Source organism: Gopherus evgoodei, chromosome 11 (genome assembly GCF_007399415.2).
Source record: "Gopherus evgoodei ecotype Sinaloan lineage chromosome 11, rGopEvg1_v1.p, whole genome shotgun sequence".
NCBI classification, from domain to species: domain Eukaryota; kingdom Metazoa; phylum Chordata; order Testudines; family Testudinidae; genus Gopherus; species Gopherus evgoodei.
This window is the reverse complement of record NC_044332.1, coordinates 54,103,758-54,116,515: the sequence shown is the minus strand read 5'-3', so window position 1 is coordinate 54,116,515 and position 12,758 is coordinate 54,103,758. Positions and strand designations below refer to the sequence as shown.

The 12,758-nt window shown below is 49.4% G+C and overlaps 1 non-coding gene across 1 annotated transcript; it reads left to right on the top strand.

Annotated features, from left to right (window-relative positions):
* The first annotated feature begins 8,428 nt into the window (after window positions 1-8,428).
* Window positions 8,429-8,592, top strand: LOC115660087. The gene has a single exon (XR_004002737.1). It is a non-coding gene; the product is annotated as a U1 spliceosomal RNA (small nuclear RNA).
* Window positions 8,593-12,758: the final 4,166 nt, after the last annotated feature.

Genomic DNA, 12,758 nt, shown 5'->3' with positions numbered 1-12,758 from the left:
GTACGAGGCTTCACCCCCTTAACTGTTGGGGGTGATTTCTTCTCTCCTGTATCAAGAAGAGCATAATGGTTATCTTTTACCACAACAGGAGGGTTCGCAGCAGCGGTGGAGCACTGCCTGCTGCTAGAAGTAACCAGCTGGCTGTGTCCACCCTGAGCCTCCTCCTCCACTGGTGTGTCAGATACACCCTGAGGCATTTCCTCCTTCACTGGAGTGTCAGTAGTCCTGTCACCTGGGACAGCACCATCAGCTGTCTCCACATGGATACTGTCCAGGAATTGCTCATGGACATAGATGTTCCTCAGCCTGGCCACCTCCTCCTGTAGCTCTCCCACCTGCTGCCTGAGAGATTCCACCAGTAGGCACCTTTCACATTGGATGCCACCCCCAGCCTGGATATCAGTAAGTGGAAATTGCAAATTACAGTCTTTGCAAGCCCACATCAGAATCTGGGTAAAAGCATCCATGCTTTGGTGATCTGTCTGGCTACAGGCGCAGGTGGAGGAGACAGAAGCAGTGCTGGCACAGGTGTTGCAGGTCCTCCTCACCATTGTAAGCCTCCCTCTGTCAAACGCTCTCAAATTCCTGTCTACAACTCCCTATCCGCTCCTCTCTGCTGTAAACAGAACGGTTTTCGATGTGGCTCAGGTTATGGGTTCAGGGGACCAATGGGTCACAGATGAGACTGACAAGGGACCCCCCCTTCCAAACTCCCCTTCCAAACTCCCTATTAGCAGCTCCTGTTCGCTAAGCTCCCTGGTTGCTTGTGCGCAGCTTTATAAAGCCCTGGCCTGAGTGAATACCCCACCCACTGGTTAAGGTTCAGCCAATTACCAAACATCTTTCCCTCACTGCAACAACAATTCCAGTTGATCTAGACTGAGAAAGAAACTCTTCTTCTCTGCAGCACTAGCAAACTTGGACTGAGTCATGAACACCTCATTCTCCCCACCCCCTGTGTTCCTGGCCTGGGACATGGGAGGGACTCCTCTCTTCTCCATTTGGGACATGGCGGGATGAGAGAAGTGACAGGGCTTTACAGGAAATCATTATTTGCCTGATTCATGTGCAAGTCCTAGTCCTTATTCACCCAAACAAACCACTTATCCTGCATGCTGATGCCAGTGTGGAAGGTCTGGGAGCAGTCCCGTATCAGGAAGTAGAAGGAAATGTAAATCTGTAGGCTTTGCCAGCTGAGGACTGTCTGATTGATAGCGAAACTCGCTATCCCATCCACCAGCTGCAGTTCTTGGTCTTGAAATGGGTCATCACTGAGAAATTTCGAGACTACTTGTGTGGTGCTCAGTTTCAGGTGTGGACAGAGAACAATCCATTGACTTATGTGTTAACAAGGGCTAAGCTGGATGCTACAAGGCAGAGGTGGGTGGCTACTTTTGCTAGCCATAACTTGGCATTCAATACCAATGAGTTGGTATAATAGGGAATGTGATTTATCAGGACCACCAATTCTTGGCTGGGGGGAGGATGTAAGCAGGGTGAGAATGAACTCTACCCTGACATCTGTTGGTGATCTGTTGTAAAGGCCTTTTGTTGCTGATGTGCATGGTCACACCCACCCCACATTGCATGATGGAGGTGCTTGTCTAAAGGGTCATTTTGGCTGCTGTGGGATCCCCAGTCTCTTTCTTATTAGGGCAGGGATAATAAAGTGCAGTTATTCTGGTGATATGAATCAAAGACAGTAGAAAGGAACTTAGCAGTTCATGATTTCGGGACTCACTCGACCCTACATAAAACTCGTTAGGCAAGGGACATGGGTTCCAAAGCATAGGGAAATGAGAAAGATTGAAAAGGAAAGTTTTTATTTAGTGCTACAGATTTCTTGTGAAACCTCTAAATGCATTTTTTTTCTTCTTTGTGTCTCTCCAGTTTAAAAATAGAGGTTTTTTTATACTTCTAATCCATGTTTAGAGCTAGGCATAGATAAAAGGGTTAGTGACTAAATGCAGTTGTTAGGTATTCCTAAACAGCTAGGCTGTGGTTTCATTTCTACATGGAAAGTTGAAAACAACTCCATAGTTGGGGAAAAGACTCCCCCCACTCAGACAGCAAGAAATTTTTGCAGATTGGATTCTGGGAGTTAAGCTGTGGGACACAGCTTTTGTGACACACTCTGAAACCAGATTCTTAGTGACAAGTCAGCAGGTGGGTTTACGCAAACTCTGGCCTCTAGGACCAGAGCTGGGGGGGGCAGGGCAGGCCCCCACAACTTTTGTGGCACATGCACCACCTCTGCAATCAACCTTTGCTCCCTCACCCCATAACACCACACACACAGCAGCCTTTTAGCTCTCAGAACCAAAACGCACCCTGAAAAAGATCCAATAGCATCAGCTTAAGACAATTGATTGCACCACTAACAACAGCTCAAAGACATTCAAAAACATCTCTGTCTTTATACACCAGGAACCAAACCAGCAGACAGAAGCAGAAACCAGCAAGACCCAAACAAACAAACATCCATTCCAGCCTCCTACAAGCTTTGGGCATTTGGAACCCAGACCCCTTAATGATGAGTACTTTTCAGGCGAGGGTGAAGCTCTCAGGCCTCAAATGCCAGGTACAGTTACTCTCTCCTTGATCCAAAACGAACAGCAAAATACACTGCATTACTCCTGCCCCAATAACAAAGAGACTGGGGATCCCACAGCAGCTGAAATGACCCTTTGGACAAGCACTCCCATCATGCAATCCGGGGTGGGTGGAACCATGCAAATGACAGCAGCCTCAAAAGGCCTTTACAACAGATCACCAACAGATGGCAGGGTAGAGTTCATAGCGACCCTGCTTAAACTAGATTGTGGCAAAGATTAAAAAACACTGAACGTTCAAACTCACCAAATGCGGGTCAATCCATCCTCATCGTCGTATCCACTCGTTATACTCCACACCTGAACTTAGCCCTCACATGGACAACACACCCTCCTAACTCAGTGTCTGTACGTTAACCTTTTACCCCCAGTCGGGGCTATTGCAGATTATGTATTCCTTATGCCACCCGATCTTAAACCGAACTTCGCACCCCCTGGGTAATCTGTACGTTGTTCCCTGATCACCAGAAACTTCTGCGCCTAAACGCTGTACCGTACCCTTTTTTTTTCTTTGAACGTCATCTTAATAAAATGTTGACATTTGTTCGAGATCCCGGCTCCTCTTCCTTTGCAAGGCGTGTGCGTTTGCTCCGGGTTTTAGTCTGCTAAGACAGCGAGGGGGGCCGATTGAGCCAGAGGCGCTTGCCTGCTGCAGACACGGATCCAAGGCTGAACCTCGTCCCCCACCAGCTGAAGGCTTAACTGAAAACAGTTTAAGAAGTGCTCCCGTCTCCGGCACTCAGCTACCCAGCTCCCAGTGGGGTCCAAACCCCAAAGAGATCCCTTTTACCCTGTAGATGCTGTAAAATCCTGTGACCAGGGCAGCTGCCTAGCAGCCTGTGCATCCACCTACCAGCACGAGAGCACGTAAGGCACTGATCTGGATAGTGCCGGCTGGGTGGCAAGACTGCAAAGAGCCAGCAGAGTGGTGTAGCGGAAGCATGCTGGGCTCATAACCCAGAGGATCAAAACCATCCTCTGCTATGTGTGCCTTCATTTCTTTTCCCTCTGGGCCTTCCAGCGAGGCGGTGACCAGCAGAGCGGCAAGAGGTGGCTGAGGTGGTGGCCTGCCAGAGAGCTCCCTGGCACAGTCTGGCTGCCTGGGCTGAAGGCAAGAGGGGGGTCTGGTTGTGGAAGGGCCTCCTGTCCCAGAATAAGGCTGCAGTGCTTCCTGGTCCCCTTTTCCCACCCACCCCGGCGGGCTGCGGCAGAACACGAGGGAGGCTCTCGGGGCGCTAGGCAGTGCTGTGTGGCTGTCAGGGGAAAGAGCCGAGGCTACCGACTCGACCTGCCATTGACTCGCGTGGCTCTGCGCGCCGTCAGCCGGGGCAGGCCAGGCTGCGCACGTGACTCAGGCTTGGGCAGCATGGCTGCTCTTTCCTGACGAGGCATGAGGCAGGCCAAGAGCTTTGCACAGCCTACAGGGAAGTGGGAGCGAGGCGTCTTTGAGCAGGCGTGTCTCGTCCCCTTCTCCCTTGCTGCTTTGGCGGAGGCGGGAAGGGAGCAAAATGTTCCCGGCTGAAAGTTTTTGTGCTCGGCCTCGAGGATTAAGCCTGAGCCTCCGGCACGGCTGCTGGGAGACGGGTTTCTGAATGGCATCCAGCACGCTCTTTGGGCCACCAGCTGAAAGCACTGAGGCCAAGAGGCAGCAAAATGGGACTTTAGAGGCTCCCTGCAGGCCTCAGGGAAGCAAGGAAGTAGCACAGGCTCATCACCATCCACGGGTGGGCTCAAACCACCATCCTTTTGGTTAACAGCCAAACATGCTAACCTATTGCGCCACAGAGACACGCATGGGCAAGGCTGTATGGAGCACAAAAGTCGGGAATCAGCACAGGGTACGGTCTAGCATATGCATGCAGCTCTTAGACAAGCAACAGCAAGGAACTGGACTGGTATGCAGTGAAAGTTCTGTGGGAAGGAACCGAAAAGAGCACGGGGGCTGCGGTACAGCGCTTGCATACACTTTCTTTGGCCTGTTTTGCTGGAAGAGTTAGCAGGGCGAAATTCTTAGTCACAGGTCAGCGGGTGGGTTTACGCAAATTCTGGCCTCTAGGACCAGAGCTGGGGGGGCAGGGCAGGCCCCCACAACTTTTGTGGCACATGCACCACCTCTGCAATCAACCTTTGCTACCTCATTCCATAACACCACACACAGAGCAGCCTTTTACCTCTCAGAACCAAAACGCACCCTGAAAGAGATCGAATGGCATAAGCTTAAGGCAAATGACTGCACCACTAACAACAGCTCAAAGAGATTCAAAAACACCTTTGTCTTTACACACCAGGGATGGCAGGAACCAAACCAGCAGACACAAGCATGGGCCAGCAAGACCCAAACAAACATCCATGCCAGCCTCCCACAAGCCTGCTGCATTACTCCTGCCCCAATAACAAAGAGACTGGGGATCCCACAGCAGCTGAAATGACCCTTTGGACAAGCACTCCCATCATGCAATCCGGGGTGGGTGGAACCATGCAAATGACAACAGCCTCAAAACGCCTTTACAACAGATCACCAACAGATGGCAGGGTAGAGTTCATAGCGACCCTGCTTAAACTAGATTGTGGAAAAGATTAAAAACGCTGTACCTGTCCACACTAAAAGGAACTTAAAATCGATTTTAAGGGGTCTTAAAATCGATTTCTGTACTCCTGCTCAACGAGAGGAGTAACCCTAAGATCGATATTACTATATCGATTTAGGGTTAGTGTGGACGGAAATCGAAGTTATTGGTCCCATTCATTTACTGAGCTACCTAGAGTGCACCGCTCCAGAAATCGATGGTAGCCTGGGACCATTGACGCACACCATCAAAGTAATGTGCCCTAGTGTGGACTCGTAAAATCGATTTTATAAAATCTGTTTTATAAAATAGATTTTATTAATTTCAATTTTACTCTGTAGTGTGGACGTGGCCCTAGGCTATGTCTACAGTACAGCATACAATCGAAATTATTAAAACCAGTTTTATAAAACCGGTTTTACGCGTCCACACTAGGGCACATTAATTCGGTGGTGTGCGTCCATGGTCCTAGGCTACCATCGATTTCCAGAGCGGTGCACTCTGGGTAGCTACAGTAAAAGAATGAGACCAATAACTTTGCTTTCCGTCCACACTAACCCTAAATTGATATAGTAATATCGATTTTAGGGTTACTCCTCTCATTGGGGAGGAGTACAGAAATCGATTTTAAGAGCCCTTAAAATCAATTTAAAGTGCCTTGTAGTGTGGACGGGGACAACGTTAAATCGATTTAACGCGGTTTAAATCGATTTAACGCTGTAGTGTGGACCAGGCCTCAGGGTTGGAAGGGACCTCAGGAGGTCATCTAGTCCAACCCAATCTCCAACTAAATCATCCCGGCCAGGGCTTTGTCAAGCCTGACCTTGAAAACCTCTAAGGAAGGAGATTCCACCACCTCCATTGGAATAGGGAACCCCTTCCAATGCTTCACCACCCTCCTCGTGAAAAAGGGTTTTCCTAATATCCAACCGCCACCTTCCCAACCACAACTTGGGACCATTGCTCCTTGTTCTGTCATCTGGTACCACTGAGAACAGTTTAGATCCATCCTCTTTGGAACCCCCTTTCAGGTAGTTGGAAGCAGCGATCAATCCCCCCTCATTCTTCTCTTCTGCAGACTAAACAATCCCAGTTCCCTCAGCCTCTCCTCATAAGTCATGTCTTCCAGCCCCCGCACACACACACCCGCAATCATTTTTCTTGCCCTAGGCTGGACTCTTTTCAGTTTTTCCACATCCTTCTTGTAGTGTGAGGGCCAAAACTGGACACGGTACTCCAGATGAGGCCTCACCAATGTCGAATAGAAGGGAACGATCACGTCCCTCCATCTGCTGGCAATGCCCCTACGTATGCAGTCCAAAATGCCGTTAGCCTTCTTGGCAACAAGGGCACACTGTCGACTCATAGGCAGCTTCTCGTCCACTGTAACCCCTGGGTCCTTTTCTGCAGAACTGCTGCCTAGCCATTTGGTTCCTAGTCTGGAGCAGTGCGTGGGATTCTTCCGTCCTAAGTGTAGGACTGGGCACTTGTCCTTGTTGAACCTCATCAGGTGTCTTTTGGCCCAATCCTCTAATTTGTCTAGGTCCCTCTGTATCCTATCCCTACCCTCCAGCGTATCGACCGCTCCTCCCAGTTTAGTGTCATCTGCAAACTTGCTGAGAGGGCAGTCCACGCCATCCTCCAGAACATTAATGAACATATTGAACACAACCGGCCCCAGGACCGACCCCTGGGGCACGCCGCTTGATATCGGCTGCCAATTAGACGTGGAGCCATCGATCACTACCCGACGACCTAGCCAGCTTTCTCTCCACCTTATAGTCCATTCATCCAGCCCATACTTCTTGAACTTGCCGACAAGAATACTGTGGGAGATGATTGTGTCAAAAGCTTTGATAAAATCAAGGAATAACACGTCCATTGCTTTCCCCTCATCCCCAGACCCAGTTATCTCCTCACAGAAGGCAATTCGGTTAGTCAGGCGTGACTTGCCCTTGCTGAATCCATGCTGACTGCTGCTGATCACTTGCCTCTCCTCTGAGTGCTTCAGAATTGATTCCTCGAGGACCTGCTCCATGATTTTTCCAGGGACTGAGGTGAGGCTGACTGGCCTGTAGTTCCCCGCATCCTCCTTCTTTCTTCCCTTTTTTAACAATGGGCACTACATTAGCCTTTTTCCAGTCATCCGGGACCTCCCCCGATCACCATGAGTTTTCAAAGATAATAGCCAATGGCCCTGCAATTACACCCGCCAACTCCTTTAGCACCCTCGGATGCAGCGCATCCAGCCCCATGGATTCGTGCTCCTCCAGCTTTTCTAAATAGTCTCAAACCACTTCTTTCTCCACAGGGGGCTGGTCACCTCCTCTCCATGCTGTGCTGCCCAGTGCAGCAGTCTGGGAGCTGATTTTGTTCATGAAGACGGGGGCGGGGTGGGGGAAAGCATTGAGTACCTTAGCTTTTTCCACATCCTCTGTCACTAGGTTGCCTCTCTCATTCAGTAAGGGGCCCACAGTTTCCTTGACTTTCTTCTTCTTGCTAACATACCTGAAGAAACCCTTCTTCTTGTTACTCTTAACATCTCTTGCTAGCTGCAACTCCAAGCCTGAGTTGCCCTTCCTGATTTCGCTCCTGCCTGCCCGAGCAATAGTTTTATACTCCTCCCTGGTCATTTGTCCAATCTTCCACTTCTTCCGACGGCGCTGCCTGCCAGTGCACTCAGCCTCACTTGGCAGGTAACAAAAGGGATGGAGTGGCCTTCCAGTTTCTGGAGAGTGGCTGACAACACCCGACCTTCTGCACTGAGGAAAAACTGAGGTGAGACAAGGCAGGGGAGGTCGTTCTTGTATTGGACCAACTTCCGGTGGGGAGAGAGAGCAGCAAAATGCAAGCTGCACTCTTTCCCCAGCAGCAGCTGGTCCATGTCGTCTCTCTGATAGCCTGGAGGCCTGGGACGGGACCCGGCTTCAACTCCAGGGCACGCAAGAGCCCTGGCCCGGGCAGGCAGGGGGAGGGGCCCGAGCGGAGGGGCAGAGCCACGTGAGCGTGGATGCAGATCTGTGTGCGAGCAGAGCATTGTGGGAGCAGAGACAGGCTGCCCGGCAGGGCCCGCCTTTGGCCCCGCGAGCTCGGCATGGAGAAGGGAGGGGCCTCGGGGACGCGGCGGGGCAGCTGTCGGCAGTGGGGGCCGGTGTGGGCGAGGCCGGGGGCTCGGGGCGCGGCGGTCCGCCCCGTGTCCTATAAGTCTGGGGAGAGCAAGGGCAGGTGGCAGCTGGGCAGTAGGATCTCATACTTATCTGGCAGGGGAGATACCATGATCATGGGGGTGGTTTTCCCGGGGGGAGGCTCATCTATTGCACTGTGGGTGTGTTAACTCCTGCGATTTCCCTAAATGTGGGGAACTCCACTGCATAATTTGTGGTAGTGGGGGACTGCGTCTGTGCTCTCTCCTGGTGATTGGTTGAAAAGACAGGAAAATGAGATGGTTTAGGGAGTGCTGTTCAGTTGGCTGAGGATGTTTGGTCCAGCCGGTAGTTAGGTGCTTCGTTGGTTTTGACAAAGCAGTTTTGTTGTCCTGTCTTTGTGACTGCTCTCTTCTGCAGGTTCTGTAGCTCTTAGCACCTTTGTTATTGCTGCTGATAATGGGGCCAAGAGAGAGAAAGCTAAGCTCAGTTCTGAAACTTTACTTGTGGCTCCCAAGGCTCTGTGCTTTCTTGACCTTCCCTGGTCTTTTGCAGCTGATCTGCTCTCTAGTCTGCTTTTGTGGGGGCGGGGGGCTTGGACCAATCCTTTCTTTTGCTCTAAGGGGAGCTGCCCCCCCGCCTGCTCCGCTTCTTTCCCTGCTTGTAGCTTCTTGCCCAGCCCTCCTTCTTGGGCTCTTCCTCCTTTGACGGGAGGATGGCCTGTCCAAAAGACCTGTCCTGCCCGGTCCCCTCGTCCACCAGGCAGCCTCACCCCCTGCCCTGGGGCCGCTTTGGCTTTTGCTGTCTGTTCCTGTCTCTTGGTGGCCTCCCTGTCTGTGCTACGATGACCAGGCTGTCACAACCCTGTGCTGGAGGAGGTCTTTCCATCGCTTTAGGCCCACCGCCTCCACGAATGCCCTTAGCTACACTGGGGGTTAGGGTGGCATGGCCGTGTCGCCCAGGAGCGGGGTTCCCTTTTGCGCACCCCTGATGGACGGAGCTCTTTTGACTTAACTCTTTGGGACGCTCCAACCCTCGGGCCTGGTCTGCACGGGGAACGTAAATTGGCACAGCTACGTCAGTTCACGCCTTGGTGGGAAGAATTCTTCCGTCGACCTAGCTCCCGCCTTTCGGGGAGGTGGATGGCCTGCACCAACGAGGAAAACCCTCTCCAGGACCCTTCTCCGGGAACAGTGCCCTTCCATTTGCGGAGATTATGCTGACCTGTGACTACCAATCTCTCACTGTTAACTCTTACAGCAAACCAGGGCAAAGAAAGCCTATGCAAGCGCTATTCTGCAGCCCCGATGCTCTTTTCTGCTCCTTCCCACCGTAGGTTAAGCAGGGTCGCTATGAACTCTAGCCTGCCATCTTTTGGTGATCTGTTGTAAAGGCCTTTTGAGGCTGCTGTCATTTGCATGGTTCCACCCACTCCAGATTGCATGATGGGAGTGCTTGTCCAAACGGTCATTTCAGCTACTGTGGGATCCCCAGTCTCTTTGTAATTGGGGCAGGAGTAATGCAGTGTATTTTCCTGTTCGTTCTGGATCAAGGAGAGAGTAACTGTACCTGGCATTTGAGGCCTGAGAGCTTCTCCCTCGCCTGAAAAGTACTCACCCATTAAGGGGTCTGGGTTCCAAAGACCCAAAGTTTGTGGGAGGTGGGGATGGATGTTTGTTTGGTTCTTGCTGGTTCGTGCTTGCTTGCAGGTTTTTTTCCTGCTGTCCCTGGTGTGTAAAGACAGAGACGTTTTTGAATCTCTTTGAGTCGTTGTTAGTGCTGCAGTCGTTTGCCTTAAGCTTATGCCACTCAATCTCTTTCAGAGTATGTTTTGGTTCCTGAGAGGTAAAAGTCTGCTGTGTGTGTGGTGTTATGGAGTGAGGTAGCAAAGGCTGGTGTTGCAGAGAAGGTGCATGTGCCACAAAAATTCCCCCTCCTCTGTCAACCCCAGCTCTGGTCCCAGAGTCCAGAATTTGCATAAACTCTCCTGCTGACCTGTGACTAAGAATTTGGTGGTAGAAGTAGTTCGTGTGTCACAAAATTTGTGTCCCTCAGCTGATCTTTCAGTGTGCAATCTGCAAAATTTCCTTGCCGTTTGAGCCCTAAGGCGCATTTAATCCATCTATGGAGTTGTTTACAACTTTTAGTGTAGAAATGAGATACCAGCCCAACAGTTTATGCACGTCTAAAAAGAACATTTAGTCATTGATGACTTTTTATCTGTGGTATAGATGCAAATATGTATTAGAACTATAAAACCTTTATTTTTAAACTAGACAGATGCATAAGATCTAAAACTTACATTCACAGATTTCACAAAAAATCTGTACTAGTAAATACAAACATCCTTTTTCAATCTCTCACATTTCACTATGCTTTGGAACCTAGGTCCCTTGCCTAACAAGATTTATGTAGGTTCGGGTGAGTTCCGAAATCATGAACTGCTAAGTACTGTTCTACTGACCTTGATTTATATCACTGGAATAACTGCACTTTATTACCCCTGCCCTAATAAGAAAGAGACTGGGGATCCCACAGCAGCCAAAATGACCCTTTGGACAGGCACTCCCATCATGCAATCTGGGGTGGGTGGAACCATGCAAATGACATCAGCCTCAAAAGGCCTTTACAACAGATCACCAACAGATGGCAGGGTAGGGTTCATAGCGACCCTGCTTACATTCTCCCCCCAGCCAAGAATTGGTGGTCCTGATAAATCACATTCCCTATTATACCAACTCATTGGTATTGAATGCAAAGTTATGGCTAGCAAAAGTAGCCACCCATCTCTGCCTTGTAGCATCCAGCTTAGCCCTTGTTAACACATAAGTCAGTGGATTGTTCTCTGTCCACACCTGAAACTGAGCACAACACAAGTAGTCTCGAAATTTCTCAGTGATGGCCCATTTCAAGACCAAGAACTGCTGCTGGTGGATGGGATAGTGAGTTTCGCTATCAGACAGTCCTCAGCTGGCAAAGCCTACAGATTTACATTTCCTTCCACTTCCTGGTACGGGACTGCTCCCAGACTCTCCAAACTGGCATCAGCATGCAGGATAAACGGTTTGTTTGGGTTAACAAGGACTAGGGCTTGCACATGATTCAGGCAAATAATTATTTCCCATAAAGCCCTGTCACTTCTCTCATCCCGCCATGTCCCAAATGGAGAAGAGAGGAGCCCCTCCTGTGTCCCAGGCCAGGAACACCAGATTGGAGGAGATCAGGGGAAGAGATGAAGATGTTCATGACTCAGTCCAGGTCTGCTAGTGCTGCAAAAGAGAAGATTTTCTTTCTCAATCTAGGTCAACTTGAATTGTTGTTGCAGTGTGGGTGAGATGTCTCTTATGTGGTTCTTAGATGCTTGGGTGAGAAGGGACAGGGAGAGGGTTTTTTTTTTTCTCTGCAGCTCAAATCACACACTTTTCTGCTTTTTGCTCTAGCTTGATTTCTCTCTTGCATCTCAATTTTCTCTTTCCTGGCCTCATTCCTGAGCATACAGCCCAATTCTCTATCCTAACTCTGAGTCCTCTACTGCACCCTGAATGTCTCATTCTAACCCCACCCCAGAGTCTGCACCCCTAGAGCCAGTGCCTTCATCCCTCTGCACTCCAACTCTCTGTCCCATGTACCCTGATTTAGGGTGTACTAATAATATTAATTTGGATAATTTGATGAAAATTTAATTGATTAGCTTACATTTTATTTAATTTAATTGAGTTACAAAGTTACAGTTGCATTACTGCTATTCAAAAGATACATATGGCATTATATGCAACAAAGTTTTGGTTAATATACTCACAGCCTTCCTTGATAACCTGGTGGTAAGAGACACAGGACCAGCCTTGCAGTTCAGGTTTCTCAATTCTTAAGTGAAAGATGAAGTGCTTAGAAAAAGCTAGTGTTACTTAGGGTTTACTTGAATATGTTAAACTTAAAATCAAAACCTAATAAACAAAGACTAAAAACGTAGGGAAACCGAACTTAGCCTAGTTCCCTTGAAACTTAAAGTTTAAGAACAAGTACAGCCTGCTGATAGTACATAGAGAGAGAGTGGAGGAAGTAAGTCAGAATGATAGAGCAAAGTGCTCTAGCGAGGTGGGTTACCTCTTTTATAGGGCACAAGGGCAGGAAATCCTTCCTCCTATGCCCAAATTTCATTCCTCACCCACAAAACATTAGGATAAGTTTACTTCATAGGCTAGTATGTTTGTGCTTGTTGATGACATGTACATATGCACATAAGTTACCTTGTAGTGTACCTGTTAAATCTGTGGGTACAACACTGAAAAAAACCCTATGCCATTCTCCATTGTCGATTGGTCTAGGTAAAGGTCTTGGACAGGCATGGGTACTTATCTATTTAAGTAACATGATAAAGGTCGATTTTCCTCTCTGAGTAAAAGGTCACAATATAGATATGCTAACTTTGCCTTAGC